Source organism: Monodon monoceros, unplaced genomic scaffold (genome assembly GCF_005190385.1).
Source record: "Monodon monoceros isolate NGI ecotype Baffin Bay Population unplaced genomic scaffold, NGI_Narwhal_1 Super_Scaffold_16, whole genome shotgun sequence".
Lineage (NCBI taxonomy): Eukaryota > Metazoa > Chordata > Mammalia > Artiodactyla > Monodontidae > Monodon > Monodon monoceros.
The window spans coordinates 79,489,145-79,507,722 of NW_021703772.1; the positions used below are offsets into that span (position 1 = coordinate 79,489,145).

General features: G+C 37.2%; 1 protein-coding gene and 1 non-coding gene across 2 annotated transcripts in view; one reads left to right on the top strand and one right to left on the bottom strand.

Annotated features, from left to right (window-relative positions):
- The window catches only part of RBM43 (RNA binding motif protein 43), a 576,605-nt gene extending 561,319 nt beyond the window's left edge, over positions 1-15,286 (top strand). The window contains exon 6 of the mRNA XM_029225076.1: positions 15,217-15,286. The gene's annotated coding sequence lies outside the window, so the exon portion shown is untranslated. The remainder of the gene's footprint in view (positions 1-15,216) is intronic.
- Positions 15,287-17,963: 2,677 nt separating this feature from the next.
- On the bottom strand, positions 17,964-18,127 carry LOC114897372. Its single transcript, XR_003794096.1, has one exon. It is a non-coding gene; the product is annotated as a U1 spliceosomal RNA (small nuclear RNA).
- Between the last annotated feature and the right edge of the window lie 451 nt (positions 18,128-18,578).

The following is an 18,578-nucleotide window of genomic DNA, read 5'->3' on the forward strand; positions in this document are numbered from 1 at the left end:
TAAAAAGCTGCTATAATGTATAACCACTTAAGATAACTTGAGGGAATTTTTTGTTTGACCAAATATGCATTTTCCTGAGACCTTTCTGGAGGGGAGTAGAGCATTTCAACCAGAACCAGGCTTTGGGAAACATGACCACATCTGTATTTCATAATGATTTTGAGCCTAGATTCCAGCTGTCGGGATTTTGTATATTCTGCCAGGGGTATTACCATATTAACTTCTTATAAAAAAACAAAAACTAAGAAAAAGGAAAAGAAAAACACCAGGCAAAGCTAAGAGATTAGCTTCCTTTATTTGCATGGCTTTTAAAATACTCTTCTGAAACCCTGAATTGAACATCGTCTTACTTGGTTTGCAATCAAACACAAATGGTTGAACCATCATGTCCTGCTAGCACAACTTCAAAAAAGCAAAACAAAAAAGCCAGTGGAGTGGATCAGGGCGTGCCACCCCAAAATATGCCACTTTAACATATTATTTTGAGCTGAACACATCTAAGAAACAATAGTTGCAGGAAGGGCTTTCAGACCTCCCCCTTTTTATCTAAAAGCAGGTTGGTTATAAAATTTCTGACCTTCACCTTTCTACCTAAAAGCACATTGGTCGTAAAATTTTCTGTGAGAAAAATGTCCTCCCTGTACCAGAAAGAAAGAACATTTTTATCACCAGAGACTGGGAGTTGACACTGAAATGGACCTGTACAGACAAACCTACTAAAATAATCCTTATCTTCTATCAGTGCCTTCATACATTTCCTAGTCACTGTCCCACAGTTTACTGCCCCTAGTCCAAGTCCCTTTGTCTTGTCACATCTCCACAGTTTATCATCAATTGTGTGAAAAGATATACAAGCTTTTGGGCATAATGATTTCTTCAGTTTTTCATTTTCCTTCTGAGTTCTCTTGTATACATATAAATATATTAAATAAATGGGTATGCCTCTTTTCTGTTAATCTGTTTTATGTCAGTTTAATTCTTAGGCCCAGGCACATAACCTACAAGGATAGAAGGAAGTTTTTCCTCCCCTGCAGCAAGAGCACTTTGAGAATATTCATTTGCTTAAAGCAGTGGATGAGGTAGGCATCCAGTTTTTATTGGCTATTCATCAGATCATAGCACTTAAGGAAAAACAACTCAGCATGTTATACTTTCCAAAATATTGACATGATACATGTAGCTCTGAACAAAGGACTTACTTTCTTAATTTAGAACAGGTTTTCAATAGATTGTAGTCAAGAAAGCCTAAGAGAATGAAACCATGTATGGGTTTTTAAATCAGATACACCTGGGATTAAATCCTGTTTATACCGTATATTTGCTGTTTGTCTTGGGTAAGTTATTTCACTTCCCTGATCTTATTTCTCCTTTGCAAAATTAAGGTAATGATCCTACCAAGTGGGACTGTTTTACATATTAAAGGAAATAATATATGTAAAGATCTTAGGACACAGCAGATACTCAATAAGAATTAGCTCCCCTCCACCCCCATCCCCAATTATTTGCCACGAATAGTAACTTAATCTGGAAACAGTGCTCAGAATACATCCTAGATTTTATCCAGTTAATTCAAATACCACGTGCGAAAACATATATTTCAAAACAATTTATGCATCTGACCTTGCCATCCCTATACAAATGAATTTTTCTTCAAGCTAATGTTGTGAATAACAGAAGATTGGCATGTCATTTGGCATTTGTTTTAGAGAATCCTTCCTTTGTTGATAAAAAGGGTGAATTTTAATGCTTGAAGCAAGTGAAGCAAAGAGTTAGGAGCTTACTTTTTTGAGCTTCCTTTGACTCTTATGTCCATTGGACCACCAATTTTGCTTCTTTCACTTAGAAACAGTAAGCAAGGAAACTCACAAAAATATTAAAGCAAGCCAGTTTCCCCTCCCCCACCACATGAACCATGTGGTATTTGATGCAAATGTGGATTATAAGACTCCAGAGAAAGTTTGTGGAAAAACAGAGATCTGAAACCATAGCATTATGGAATATCTTCTAGGGAACTTTTCAATCATGAAGGCTTCCTTGATAAATTTCTGGTGAATCCTGATGGGAGAATACAGAAAACAGATAATTGGAGGCTCTTCTATCTTCTACCTGGAGAGAGATTTACTGTAACACCCCTAGGTTTCTGGGGTGGGGGGAGGGTGATAATCCTTTTGTTTACATAATTCTGAAAAGGGGCGTTTAATTTTAAACATTGGTTTGAAAATAATTTTAATTATGTAAATAATATAACTAATGGAAAATTTAAAAGAAGGGAAAAAAAGTGACCATTAATCCCAGTACCTTAAAACAATTATGATAACAATGAGCTGATGTTTTATACAGTTTACATAGTTGTAATCATAATATAAATAATCTACTTCTTTTAACACTCTTCATACTTTCCACCTTGAATATAGATTTTATAATGATTGATTTAACACTAGCCTCATATTTCACTTGATGTTTGTAACAATTTACTTAACTACTTTCCTACTTTTAGACATTTAAATTGTTTCTAAAGGAGTTGTTTTAAGGATTGTGACAAATATTTCTAAATGCCCGAGTATTTAAAACAAAAAATGAAAACAATAATGAAAAAACAGTCATTTAATGACAAAGGTGGAAGGGCAGCCACTTACCTAGAACCACCTCTCTGGCCCTCTGGTCTAGGGGTCATCCCACCTCTGATTAAACACTTCTGTTACCATACTCGGGTTTGGCTGTTCGCTGCTCAAAAGCCAATACTTAAGAGGCAAGTGTTGGTAGAAAGAAAAGTTGCTTTAATCAGAAAAACTGGCAATCTGGGAGAAGGCAGACCTGTGTCCCGAAAACCAACTCTGAAGGTGCTGCTCAGCCACAAAAGTTTTTAAAGGGAAAGTTTTAAAGGGGAAGTAATTTCAGTTAATCATGGAGATAGGGGATCAGACTCATCACCATCTCCCACTGCATGCAGGCTTGTCAATGCCTCGCGATCTTTCTTCAGATGCTATCTTGTTCCATAGTTTGTTTGTGAGATTACTGAAGGGGAAGCTAGGGAAGAGATCTGGTCATCTGTTAATTACTTATTCTTCATTTCTACTTCTTTGATCTGTCAACTACAGATTGGCACTTGCCATTGGCACTTGCCATCTGCCTCTACAAGGATTAAATCATGCGCTGCTGCAGCTGCTGACTTTCAACACCCCCTGAAAGGAGTACAGGGTGGAGAGCAGAAATGAGGCACTTTGTGCTCTGGGAAAAACTGGCAGAACACGTCTTCAGACAGTTATTTTCAGGAGCCGATTTTATGAGCCCAATTTTTGTATCTCCTCATATCTAGAAAAGCACAAAAATCCTTCATGGTGATGTCTGCTCCTCGTGACTAGCAGTAACCTTCATGAGACTAGCAGAAACCTTCTGCAAAAAAAATGTGCTTGATTGCATGTACATCAAAATCACATGTATACTGACTTCTCCCCTTAGGTCTTTGGAACAGTTTCTCAGAGCTCTCTGATGCTGTCTCCCAGGCTATAGTCCTCATTTTGCCCCAAATAAAACTTAACTCTCAACTCTCACATTGTGCACTTTTTAAAATTGACAATCTATGGAAAGAACCAACAGATTAGGCAAGGTATTGTGTGATCAAAAGATTTGAAAGGTGTGCTTTGGGCTGGAGATGAGTAGAGCATGGGGGTGCCTGGTTTAAGGTTAGTTACAATATAGCTTTGCTCAAGTGACAAGACGAAAAGGACCTCCTTCAGACAGCTTGTTCCTGCAAAGAGCTCTTTCTTGCCAAAAGTTGCTTACACTTCCAGAGGGTGACAAGGATCAAGCCCAAGACACAGTTCTGAAGCAGAGGATCTGGTGGCTTCCTGGAGCTATCTTCCAAATGGCGTCTGTAAATACATGTGTACTTCTAAGGAACTGTTGAGTTCTCCCTACTGTTTTAGGAAAACAAACTATTTTGGTTGTTGAAGCGTTTTTTTTTTTTTTTTTTTGCTGTTGTTTTACATCCCAAGGATAAGTTGCTTTCTCTTCATCAGCAGTTTCCATAGTGTATGGAGCAGAAGTCTCCAACTGGCAGCCCAGGGGCTAATCATGGCTGCAGATCTGTTTGGTTTAGCCCAAACAGCGTTAAAATTATATGTTAAATTAGTTGCCAACGTTTAAAATTCAAGAGATTTAACATACAGACCTAGATTTTTTTGTATCTTTTGAACAATTGGAGGATCTGGTAATATAGAACCTGTATTTTTACTTCCTGAAAATAGCCTGGACCTCACTAGTATCTGTGCCTAAAAGAAAGGATATTTTTTTCCTTTACCTCTGGCCAGCATCATTTATTTAAATTATTTTCCTAGCCTCTGTGACATCTGAATTTGCAACTCTCATGTGCTGGATAACTTTTGTCTTTGTGCCTTTGTATCTGCACAAAGATAGAAATACAAGTGAGGAGCAAGCAACAGGGGCACAGATTGACTTTTATTTAGGATAGAAAGCTATTAAACAATTATAACGATACTTAGTAAATGCAATAGTTGTGTGTGATCTTTACAAGCACAGAGCATAAAAGAAATATGCTGAAGGTAAAAGAAGATGATATGGAGCCACTACTAAAACACTGACTCAGCCCTGAACCAGAGAAGGTTTCGCATTCTACAGAGAAACAAGTAAACACATACCCGTGGTCAAGATGGGTATGTGTTTATTTGTTTGCATGTCTAAATTAGCATAGGGAGATTTGCCAAAGGATGCTCACCCTACAAAGGACTTAGTTCTTCTCAATTATTCCTTTTATTTGATTTCATTTTATTTTATTTTTGACATTTGGATTAATCTCCACTCAGGCATTCATCTATAGGAAAAGAAAAAGCAAAACATTAACTGGTATCAAGTCACATACGGTGACAGAATTGTCATCTTAATGGAAATATGGAAACTGATGTGACATTTTTACTTGGCTTTATTAAACTACTTCGAACACAAGTGTAATCAAACACTGGATTTAACAGATTTTTATGATTCATTTTATATTATGTACACAAAAAAATTACTAACAATAATCTGATGAACTCCAATATACCCAACCCTCTGCTTACGAAATAATCCATTTAAAGAAAAGTTAATTCCCTCTGCACCCTTGCTCTATCACATGTTCTTCCCTACCCCCAACCCTAAGTTAATCCTTATTCTATATTTAATGTTCATTACTTTTAAGGATGACATTTTATTAGATTCACTGATCAATTATATTTCTTTTTATACTTCAAATTTATATAAATGGCATTATACTTACACATTGTTCTATACCTTGCTTTTTTTTGTTCAACTTTTGAGATTCAACCATATTAATATTCAGAGTTCTAGCTCATTCATTTTGGCTGCTGTGTGGCATTTTTTGTAAATATACATCTGAAGAATATAATATTTTCCAATTTTTTACTAGTAAAAATATTTCTGCATTGAATATGTTGACCTTATTTTTAATGCACCCCTTAAACCTATGAGGGCAATTGCAGCTGGCTCATAGGATTTATATCTTTTCCACATCACTAGATTTTGCCAAATTCTTTCCAATGAGTTATACCTATTAACACTCATACTAGCATTGTAAGAGAGTTGTTTTGCTATAACATTGTCAATACTTAAAAAAAAAAATTACTTAACAAAAACCAAGAGGTATAAAGTGGTATTTCAAAGAAGAACTACAATCCTGCAGCCTGTGGAACAAAAACCACATTCACAGAAAGACAGACAAGATGAAAAGGCAAAGGGCTATGTACCAGATGAAGGAACAAGATAAAACCGCAGAAAAACAACTAAATGAAACGGAGACAGGAAACCTTCCAGAAAAAGAATTCAGAATAATGACAGTGAAGATGATGCAGGGCCTTGAGAAAAAAATGGAGGCAAAGATCAAGAAGAGGCAAGAAATGTTTAACAGAGACCTAGAAGAATTAAAAAACAAACACCTAGAAGAATTAAAGGACAAACAAACACAGATGAACAATACAATAACTGAAATGAAAAATACACTAGAAGGAATCAATAGCAGAATAACTGAGGCAAAAGAACGGATAAGTGACCTGGAAGACAGAATGGTGGAATTCTCTGCCACAGAACAGAATAAAGAAAAAAGAATGAAAAGAAATGAAGACAGCCTAAGAGACCTCTGGGACAACATTAAATGCAACAACATTCGCATTATAGGGGTCCCAGAAGGAGAAGAGAGAGAGAAAGGACACAATAAAATATTTGAAGAGATTATAGTTGAAAACTTCCCTAACATGGGAAAGGAAATAGCCACCCAAGTCCAGGAAGCGCAGAGAGTCCCAGGCAGGATAAACCCAAGGAGAAACATGCCGAGACACATAGTAATCAAACTGACAAAAATTAAAGACAAAGAAAAATTATTGAAAACAACAAAGGAAAAATGACAAATAACATACAAGGGAACTCCCATAAAGTTAACAGCTGATTTCTCAGCAAAAACTCTACAAGCTTCAAGGGAGTGGCATGATATATTTAAAGTGATGAAAGGGAAGAAACTACAACCAAGATTACTCTACCCAGCAAGGACCTCATTCAGGTTTGATGGAGAAATCAAAAGCTTTACAGACAAGCAAAAGCTAAGAGAATTCAGCACCACCAAACCAGCTCTACAACAAATGCTAAAGGGACTTCTGTAAGTGGGAAACACAAGAGAAGAGAAGGACCTACAAAAACAAACCCATAACAATTAAGAAAATGGTAATAGGAACATACATATCGATAACGGCCTTGAATGTGAATGGGTTAAATGCTCCAACCAAAAGACACAGGCTTGCTGAATGGATACAAAAACAAGACCTGTATATATGCTGTCTACAAGAGACCCACTTCAGGCCTAGGGACACATACAGACTGAAAGTGAGGGGATGGGAAAAGATATTCCATGCAAATGGAAATCAAAAGAAAGCTGGAGTAGCAATACTCATATCAGATAAAATAGACTTTAAAATAAAGAATGTTATGAGAGACAAGGAAGGACGCTACATAATGATCAAGGAATCAATCCAAGAAGAATATATAACAATTATAAATATATATGCATCCAACATAGGAGCACCTCAATACATAATGCAACTGCTAACAGCTATAAAAGAGGAAATCAACAGTAACACAATAGTAGTGGGGGACTTTAACACCTCACTTACACCAATGGACAGATCATCCAAAATGAAAATAAATAAGGAAACACAGCTGTAAATGACACAATAGACCAGATAGATTTAATTGATATTTATAGGACATTCCATCCAAAACCAGCAGATTACACTTTTTTCTCAAGTGCACATGGGACATTCTCCAGGGTTGATCACATCTTGTGTCACAAATCAAGCCTCAGTAAATTTAAGAAAATTGAAATCATATCAAGCATCTTTTCTGACCGCAGCGCTATGAGATTAGAAATCAATTACAGGGAAAAAAACAATCAAACAAAAAACACAGACACATGGAGGCTAAAAAATATGTTACTAAATAACCAAGAGATCACTGAAAAAATCAAAGAGGAAATCAAAAATACCTAGAGACAAATGACAATGAAAACATGACAATCCAAAGCCTATGGGATGCAGCAAAAGCAGTTCTAAGAGGGAAGCCTTAGAGCAATACAAGCCTACCTCAAGAAACAAGAAAAATCTCAAATCAACAATCTCACGTTACACCTAGAGGAACTAGAGAAAGAAGAACAAACAAAACCCAAAGTTAGTAGAAGGAAAGAAACCATAAAGATCAGAGCAGAAATAAATGAAAGAGAAACAAAGTAAATAATAGCAAAGATCAATAAAACTAAAATCTGGTTCTCTGAGAAGATAAAATTGATAAACCATTAGCCAGACACATCAAGAAAAAGAGGGAGAGGACTCAAATCAGTAAAATTAGAAATGAAAAGGAGAAGTTACAACAGACACCTCAGAAATACAAAGCATCGTAAGACACTGCTACAAGCAACTCTATGCCAATAAAATGCACAAGCTGAAAGAAATGGACAAATTCTTAGAAAGGTATAAGCTTCCAAGACTGAACCAGGAAGAAATAGAAAATATGAACAGACCAATCACAAGTACTGAAATGGAAACTGTGATTAAAAATCTTCCAGCAAACAAAAGTCCAGGACCAGACGGCTTCACAGGTGAATTCTATCAAACATTTAGAGAAGAGCTAACACCCATCCTTCTCAAACTCTTCCAAAACATTGCAGAGAAAGGAATACTCCCAAACTCATTCTATGAGGCCACCATCACCCTGATACCAAAACCAGACAAAGATACTACAAAAAAAGAAAATTACAGACCAATATCACTGACAAATATAGATGCAATAATCCTCAACAAAATACTAGCAAACAGAATCCAACAACACATTAAAAGGATCATACAGCATGATCAAGTGGGATTTATCCCGCAGATGCAAGGATTATCAATATATGCAAATCAATCAATGTGATACACTATATTAATAAATTGAAGAAGAAAAACCATATGATCATCTCAGTAGATGTAGAAAAAGCTTTTGAAAAAATTCAACACCATTTATGATAAAAAGTCTCCAGAAAGTGGGCATAGAGGGAACCTACCTCAACATAATAAAGGCCATATATGACAAACCCACAGCAAACATCATTCTCAATGGTGAAAAACTGAAAGCATTTCCTCTAAGATCAGGAACAAGACAAGGATGTCCACTCTCACCACTATTATTCACCATAGTTTTGGAAGTCCTAGCCATGGCAATCAGAGAAGAAAAAGAAATAAAAGGAATAAAAATTGGAAAAGAAGAAGTAAAACTGTCACTGTTTGCAGATGACATGATACTATACATAGAGAATCCTAAAGACGCCACCAGAAAACTACTAGAGCTAATCAATGAATTTGCTAAAGTTGCAGGATCCTAAATTAATGCACAGAAATCTCTTGCATTTCTATACACTAATGATGAAAAATCTGAAAGAGAATTTAAGGAAACACTCCCATTTACCATTGCAACAAAAAGAATAAAATACCTAGCAATAAACCTACCTAGGGAGGCAAAAGACCTGTATGTGGAAAATTATAAGACACTGATGAAATAAATTAAAGATGATACAAACAGATAGAGAGGTGTACCATGTTGTTGGAAGAACCAACATTGTGAAAATGGCTATGCTACCTACAGCAATCTACAGATGCAATGCAATCCCTATCAAATTACCAATGGCATTTTTTTTTTTTTTTTTTTTTTTTTGCGGTTCGCGGGCCTCTCACTGTTGTGGCCTCTCCCCTTGCAGAGCACAGGCTCCGGACGCTCAGGCTCAGCGGCCATGGCTCACGGGCCCAGCCGCTCCACGGCATGTGGGATCCCCCCGGACCAGGGCACGAACCCGCGTCCCCTGCATCAGCAGGCGGACTCTCAACCACTGTGCCACCAGGGAAGCCCTGTTGTCTCTTTAAGGCTGCATTTGTATGGTTCCTATATATGGTCTAATTCTCTTTGTTGTGCTTTTAAGAGAAAGCAATGGAAACAATCTCCATATGAGTTCATAATAGTCATCCTTGAACTTGGACTTAAATTTCTCTGTATGAATCTGTGAATAGGTTTAAATGTCTTCTGCATTTTCTCTCTGGTAACTGGTAGCACTTAGTATTTAGTGGGAAAACCCAGAGTTAAATAGATCCTTGGGGAAGGTGAGAGAGTGGTGCCTGAGGAAACCATCTTAGCCTCAACATTTACGTGAACTTTGCTTTCTTTTTCTGCAATAGACCAAAGTTGGCTTTAACATTACGACATGTTTTTTTTTTTTTATTTTACTGGAGTATGGTTGATTTACAATGTTGTGTTAGTTTCAGGTGTACAGCAAAGTGATTCAGTTATACATATATCCATTCTTTTTTAGATTCTTTCCTCATATAGGTTATCACAGAATATTGAGTAGAGTTCCCTGTGCTATACAGCAGGTCCTTGTCGGTTATCTATCTTATATATAGTAATGTGTGTGTGTTTATCCTAAGCTCCTGCTTTATGCCTCTCCCCATGACATGTTTTAAATGACTTATAATCAAGTCAAATTTGTGCTTTAAAGAGGTGCACATGCTTATCCCATGTCTTCTTGCAAGCACAAGCACATGGGGCAAACACCAGTGTGCTGCCTGCCCCAAGTTGAGAAGCACAAGGGTAAAGGACCTGGTTCTGCTCTACAAGATCATTCATTTCATAAATCCTTAATAAGGACTGACTACATGCCTGCCACTAGGTGAGGCTGGGAATACAGCAGTGAACAACACTTAAGACTTAGAGTTTAGTACTAATCAGTTTATACCTGTAGATATTTCTTCCCTGTGTATAGATAACACTAATGCAAACAAGCCAATGAAAGTACTGAGTACTGGAAGGGATGAAGGATGAAGGTTGGTCCAGGTGGTGGAGATCTGCAAGTAGGAATAGAAACTTGGTGGCATATTAACTGAGAAGCTGCATATGGGTGTCAGTTATTAACAGGGTTGACACTGCAAGGCACCTCCTTTTAGAACTTAAAGTTTCTCCAAGCACTAGCTTCTCCTCTTGGACAGTGTTAGGGATTAAATTGGGTGCCCTTCAAATTCATGCTGCAGTCCTTTAGGGAAGTAATTAAGTTTAAATAAAGTCATAAAGGTGGGGCCCTAATCTGATAGGGTTGATATCCTTATCAGAAGAGGAAGAGACAGCAGAGATCTCTCCCTTTCCATGTAATCACAGAGGAAAAGCCATGTAAGAACACAGTGAGAAGGCAGTTGTCTACAAGCCAGGAAGAAAGACCTCACCAGAAACCAACCCTGGCACCATAATCTTGGACTTCCAGTCTCCAGAACTGTGAGAAAATAAAATTCTGTTGTTTAAGTAACACATTCTGTGATATTTTGTTATGGCAGTTTGAGCTAACTAATATAGACAGCCATCATGATATGATTCATTCATTCAAAAGAGGTTGAATGAGCATCACCTACTATGTGTCTAGCACTGTGACCAAAACAGACAAAATCTCTGCATTTGTGGAGCTTACACTCTACTGGAGAGAGACAGACAATATACAGAATGCATACGTAAAATATGTAATATGTATAGTGAATGGTGATAAATGATATGGAGAAAAATAAAGCAGAGAAAGAGGGATAAGGAGTACCAGGGGGCAGGAATAAGATACAAGAGGGGTTTGAAAATATAATGAATAAACATAATTTCTATTTAAAAAATATATTTTCTTTCCCTATGCTGAGAATAGAGTAAAGAGGGAAAGCAGTGGGAGTTCCCTGGTGGCCTAATGGTTAGGATTTGGTGCTTTCACTGCAGAGGCCAGGGTTCGATCCCTGGTCGGGGAAGCATCCCACATGCCACTCGGTGTGGCCAAAATACACACACACACACACACACACAAAAAAAAAAGAGGGAGAGCAGTTAGGGGTCAATTGTAATCATCAAAACAAAATATGATCACCTTGAACCAGGATGATAGTGCTGGGAATGATAAGAAAATGTCAGATTTTGGATTTTGAAGGCAGAGCCATCCAGATTAAATTTAGATAGAAAAAGAAAAGAGTGAAGTGACTTCAAGGTTATTGGCCTAAGTAACTGGAACGATAAGAGTTGTCATTAATTGAGATGGGGAAGACAATGGAAAGGAGATGGTACGTGAAGATCAAGAGTTTAGTTGTGGGCATGAGTTCCACAAGACTGTCATCCACGTGGAGATGCTAAGTAGACATTAAATACATGAGTCTGGGGTTCAGAGGAGCTGCCTGGATTTACTGTACAAGGTAGGTAAAAATTTGGGGGAGCCTTCAATGCATATATGGTATTAAAGGCACTAAAGTCTGGAGAAAATTAAGGATACAAGATTGAGTTCTGAGATTCCAATAATAAGAGATTGGGGAAATGAAGAATGAGCAAAGAAGGCAGAGAAGCAATTCAAGTCAGTTCTCTCAAGTCAGAACATGCAGTCTTGAAGCCAAAAGGAGATACGTATCAAGCAGAAGTGGTGAGGTCCTATGAAAAGGAGTTAGAATCAGTGGACTGGAGGTTCTAGCAGGGCTGAAGAATTACTGGAGTCAGGGCATTATAGCAAGGTAGAAGGAATTTAGGTAGATGCAGTAAGAATTTGGGGAGCTTGAAACTGAGTTGATGGAGGGTTGTAGTTAGTTCTTGATTATGACAAAGTGTAGGTGTGAGCATGGGAATGACTGGCTGAAGTGTGGAGGACAAGGTATAACTTCCAGGACATTACAGATGAGGGGTAAATGATCTGAGAGTCCAGAGTCTTGGAATGTGGGTATTCAAAGCACCAAAATGTGGGTAGTATTTGAAGAGTGTGATAGCAATCCAGTAGTTAAAGTCATCCAGAACGAGGGGTATAACTGTGAAGTGGTGGGTGGTATAGTTTGATGACACTACATAAAAAGCTGGGGTTCTAAAGAAAGATTGGAAAGAGAGTGGTCTGGAAGCAGCATGAGGAGCAAAGATGACTCAGCCCATTTCCAGGGCCCATGGTAGAAGGGGGTGGGAAAGGAAACAGCTGTCACTTTAGAGGGACCAAAGAGAGAGTCTTCAATGGGTGTCAGATTTCCATTAGAGCAAAAAGGTGAGCCTTCTGAAGAAAATCTTCAGAAGAATTTGAGTGATTTATTGATGACTGATACTAAAGTTCCAGAAGGCATTGGAAGGGTGTCAAGGGTTAGAAAATTGGAGAGTGTACAGAGCCATATGTGGATTTGATTCTAGGGGTTGAAGGGTGACTTGGGAATCCTAGATATTCTCAAGTGTCTAACATTACAGGAATGGAGGGCATAAAAAGAATTATCCAGATGGTGGGAGTCTGGGAAGGACAAGTGGTTGGGAGGAGGCATAGTCTTTATAGAAGCCTGTGGAAGAATTCTTTGTCCCTCCCTTTCACTCCTCCCAGGGGAGGCCTGAAGGCTGGGGAGGGTTAGTCTTACGTGGAATGTGTGCAGTGGAAATATATCCTGTAATTTTGGAGATTTTAAAATATTGAAGTATAGTTGATTTACAATGTTGTGTTAGTTTCTGGTGTACAGCAAAGTGATTCAGTTTATATGTATTCTTTTTCATATTCTTTTCCATTGGGGTTTATTATAGGATATTGAATCTAGTTCCCTGTGATATACAGTAGGACTTTGTTGTTTACGCGTTTTATATATAGTAACTTGTATCTGCTAAACCCAAACTCCTAATTTATCCCTCCCCCACCCCCTATCCCCTTTGGTAATCGTAAATTTGTTTTCTGTATCTGTGAGTCTGTTTCTCTTTTGTAAATAGGTTCATTTTGTGCCATATTTGAGATTCCACATATAAGTAATATCATATGGTATTCATCCTTCTCTTTCTGACTTACTTCACTTCGTATGATAATGTCTAGGTCCATCCATGTTGCTGCAAATGGCATTATTTCATTCTTTTTAATGGCTGAGTAATATTCCATTGTGTATACATACCATACCTTCTTTATCCATTCATCTGTCAGTGGACACTTAGGTTGCTTCCACATCTTGGCTATTGTAAATAGTGCTGCTATGAACATTGGGGTGCATGTATCTTTTTGAATTATAGTTTTGTCTGGATATATGCCCATGAGTGGGATTGCTGGATCATATAGCAACTCCATTCTTAGTTTTTTAAGGAACCTCCATACTGTTTTCCATAGTGGCTGCACCAATTTACATTCCCACCAATAGTGTTAGGAGGGTTCCCTTTTGTCCACACCCTCTCCAGAATTTGTTATTTGTAGACTTTCTAATGATGACCATTCTGACCTGTGTGAGGTGGTACCTCATTGTACTTTTGATTTTCATTTCTCTAATAATTAGTGATGTTGAACATCTTTTCATGTGCCTGTTGGCCATCTATATGCCTTCTTTGGAGAAATGTCTATTTAGGTCTTCTGCTCATTTTTTTATTGGCTTGTTTGATTTTTTGTCATGGAGTTGTATGAGCTGTTTGCATATTTTGGAAATTAATTTTTGAGATTTAAATGTCAAATTTTACTCAGCTTACTGATATTTAGAATACAAACTTTATTTCTCTCTCACACATATTTCTGATACTTATTCTAAGCATTACATGCCCACAAGCAGCTCTTTAGTGTTTCCTGGCAAAGGTTTTTCTTCCATGCATAGAGAGTAGCCATGGCCTTGCTACATTTCTAAACATGTTCATACTAAAGGAAGATGTCCTTTCCCAAGGTGGGAGTAATTCCCCTGGATAATTGTTTGAAGAGAGCAAACATTTCTCTCTGCTAAATGCTCTGAGTCCCCCACTTAACCACCAAAGCAAATAAGCACAGGTTAGGAAATATAAACAGGCATCTTTACAGACAGTATGAACAGATCATAATTTATCATTTATTAATTATAGCTATCAAATCTGTTTCCAGATAGCAGCATATGATAATAAAATATACAATAAAGTTGTTAAAAATAACAGAAAATTAAAAATATTGATAGAAAAATAAACCACCATATACTAATCATTCAGGTTAATGAGTTACTATAACAAACATTAAGTTTTTTTCTGAGCCTCCTAGAGGTCAAAGCAAAAAGAGATGAATTATAAGGTTCTTATGCACTTTATGATAGGACTAATGATATTTTTGAGTGCCTGTTATGTGTCACTTTTGTTATAATATAAACCTTACAACCACCCCATGAGATTAATTCACCATCCCCATTTTAATATGAGGAAATGGAGATTCATAAAAGGAAAGTGCCTTTGCCAAGGTCAAATGACTGGAAATCATAAAAGTATTTTGTCTACAGCTAAACCCTGTCTTTGTTCTTTCTAAAATCCAGGAACATGGTAATAAATTTTAACTTAGTAAAGGTGTTTCTGCAAATCTTCCTTTGATATCATTGCCTGGGAGCAAAAGGAAAGGAAAAATTTGATATTCAATCATTGTAGTCTGTAGGCAATTATTTTCCTTGCCATGAACAGCAACAGGTTGTAAACTTTTTATCAGTTTCTACTTGCCAGAATATCAGGAAGGATAGTTTGTTAGAGTGAAGAACAGTGTTTTAAATATGGTTTCTTCTTCTTAAGTGCTTTCTACATTCTAATAATAAAATTAATTAAATCCACACTCTTTGTTATTTACTCTATGTTAGTTTCCTGGGGCTGCTGTAAGAAATTTCTACAAACTGGATGGCTTAAAACAATGAGAATTTATTTCTCTCATAGTTCTGGCGGCCAGAAGTCCAAAAATTAAGATATCAGCAGGAGCACATTTCCTATTGAGGTTCAAGGTGAGAATCCCTTATTTGTCTCTTCCAGATTCTGGTGATGTCATTCTTTTACTGGTAGCTACATCACTCCAGTCTCTGCCTCTGTGATCATATTGCCTCCTCTCCTGTGTGTCTGTGACTGATATCTCTCCAACTCTCTTATAAGGACACCACTTGTAATTAGGGCACACCTGGATAATCCAAGATAATCTCTGTCTCGAGACCCTTAACTTCATCATATTTTTGCCATAAAATATAATATTCACTTTTTTGCCATATAAGTTAATATATATTCAAGGATCAGAAAGTGCATGTATCTTTGGGGTGTCATTTTTTCAGTTTGCCACAATTTTCTTTCTGGCTGCCAAAGTTTCATCTCTGTCCCACATGCAAAATACAGCCAGCCCATTCCAACAACTTCAAAAGTCTTAACTCATTTTAGTAACCACTCAAGTCCAAAATTTCATCTAAAGAACATTAGCTCAAAAGCCCCAGATCTCATCCTGTAAATAATCTAAATCAAGTATAGGTAACAGTCGGGCATGATTCCTCCTGGGGCAAAATTTATCTCCATCTATCTATGTGTGAGACCAGAAAACAAGCTGTCTACTTCCAAAATTCAATTTGAGGACAGGTGTACTATAACAGTTATAGACATGCTCATTCCAAAAGAATGAAAGTGGAAGGAATAAAGGGTTACCAGTTCTAAGCAAGTTCCAAATCCTGCAAGACAAATATCAGGTTTCTAGTCCTAGGAATAATCCTCTGTCACTCAGCTCTGTACCCCTTTGCATCCATGTCTCCACCCTTCAAAGTCATTCTTCCTTTTCCTTGAAGGTTAGCACACTTTTGTAGCTGAGTAGATTTATAAGCATGTTTCCTGTTTGCAGAATTTAGGGAGTCCAACAGACTTTTTTCATGTTGTTTTATCTCTCTTTCTGTCCAAACTGACAGTGTTTCTCCTGAGATAACATTCTTAAAAACTTTGTGGGTCTCCTGTGTGTTATAGGTATTCACATCATTAAATAAGAGGGCCCTCCACAGATCTTTCTTGGATAATCCCATCTTAATTCCTGGCTTCCTTGAGATGATTGAGTAGATCCATGAGTCACACACCTAATCTCTTTAGCTAGAGGTTGTCCAACTGTATCTTTAGACTTCTCTCCAGGGCATGCTTTCCTAACAGTGAATCTCCTAATTTTGGCATTATTTGCAATTTGGATAGGCTGAGAATTTCTCAAGTCATCAAGTTCTGGCTTCTTTTTGTTTAACAGTTATTTCTTTATCTCTTTCCTCTCTCATTTAATCATGAGCAGCAAGAAGAAACTAGGTCACAGCTTCAACATTTTGTTTAGATGTCCAAGATTTTTGTTTACAAATTCTGCTTTCTATACCATTGTAGGATGCTGTTCTCCCTTATAAGGACATTGTGATGGTATTTAGGGCCCACCTGGCTATAATCCAGGATAAGGTTCACCTTTCAATATCCTTAACTTAATCATATCTTTTGCCCTTTTTTTAAACATAAAGTAATATTCACAGGTTAGGGATTAGGAAGTGGATATATCTTGAGGGAGGAGGGCATATTTTCAGCCTACCACAACCTGCAAAATCATTACCCTTCAGGGGAAAAGCGTTTTTTGTAAGATTGTACCACCAGAGGTAGATTCAATCCACCTGATCAGTTAGCTCTTGTTTAGAGGAGAGGTTTTGATTTTAAATCTGAAAGATACTCTACACATATATCAGTAGAATAGGAGAGAAAGTAAAGCATGGTTATTATTTCATGATGAGGCTCATGCCTGTTTATACCAGGGACATATGAAGATTTGAAAGTTGAGGGCTAGTGTAAGAAAATGAAGAGGCAGAGGCAGAATTAGGCAGACTGTTGCCATGGTGATACAATTAGTATCACACACACACACACCCAAAAAATACAAATCAGAGCATGTATTTGCAGTGCTCTGAATTTTGCTTTTTTAATTAAAAACATACCTTAGGGATCTCCCCAAATCATCATCTATAGAGTGATTCTTCATTCTTCTAATGGCTGCCTCTTATACTATTCTGTGTATGTACCAAGAGTAATGTAATTCCTTACTGGATGACATTTTTCCTCCAGTTTTCTGGTTATTCTATGAACATCCTTGCATATATGTCTTTGCACACATGTGTGAGGAGCTATCCAAGTCAGGGCCCACTTATTTACCTAACTCCTTTGGGGGTGTCATTCACACCATAATCTATGGGAATGGAACTGCCTGAAGTTGGGCCGTGTGTTAGCCTGCAAGGCTGTTCTCAGTGGCTGTAAGTGAGATACTTTCCCAGAGATGAAATGCTAGTTCTAAAGTTAGAGTATGTAAAACATGAATCTGTATTCATTTACAGTGTCATTAACAGTGAGTGCTTGTGATGACCTATTTTCTGCATGGCTTCTAAAATGTGCAACACACAATCCTACAGAAACAGTTGCTCCTGGAGTTGTGCAACACGTGAAATATGGTGGCCCTGATTTCTCAAAACTCTATAATCAGACTGATTTAAGTAAGACTATTAAGTAAAAAATAGTATCCTCTTAAAATTTGCACTTATGTAATTACAAAGGTGTTTGAGCATGTTTTATATATTTATTATCTATTTATAGGTATGTGTGTGTCTGTGTGTAACCTCTTTGTTCATACTATTTGCCTATTTTTTTTTAATCAGGGGAGGGCGCGAACACAGTCCCCCACTACCACAAATTATGCAGTCGAGTTTCCCCCATTTGGGGAAATCGCAGGGGTCAGCACATCCGGAGTGCAATGGATAAGCCTCGCCCTGAGAAAACCACCTTCGTGATCATGGTATCTCCCCTGCCAGGTAAGTATTATTTGCCTATTTCTTTTCTTGAGGGATTATAGGTCAAGACTTTTATTAAAGACTTAAAGATGAAAAATAATTTACTTTAAATGTGCTGGATATAATTTTTCAGTGTCATTCTATTGACCACTAAAAATTTAATACAGTTTGAGTTGCATGTCTTTTGTATAAATACCATTTCCATTATATGGTAATAGAAATATCCCGTGTTTCCTTTTTAATCCTTTTTAGCCTTTAGTAATTTAAGGAGTGTGTTCAATATTGATATCCAATTTTGTTTTCCTTTTTCTCCAAATGGTTTATTATTTTCTGACACCATTCACTTAATAACACACATTTTCTTACTGACTGGAAGTGTACATTTATTGTATGCTGAATTCCCATGTATATTTTAGTTGGTAACACCTTTATAACTGAGCCAAAAGAAGAGGAGAGTTATACAAAATATGATGGAGGAAA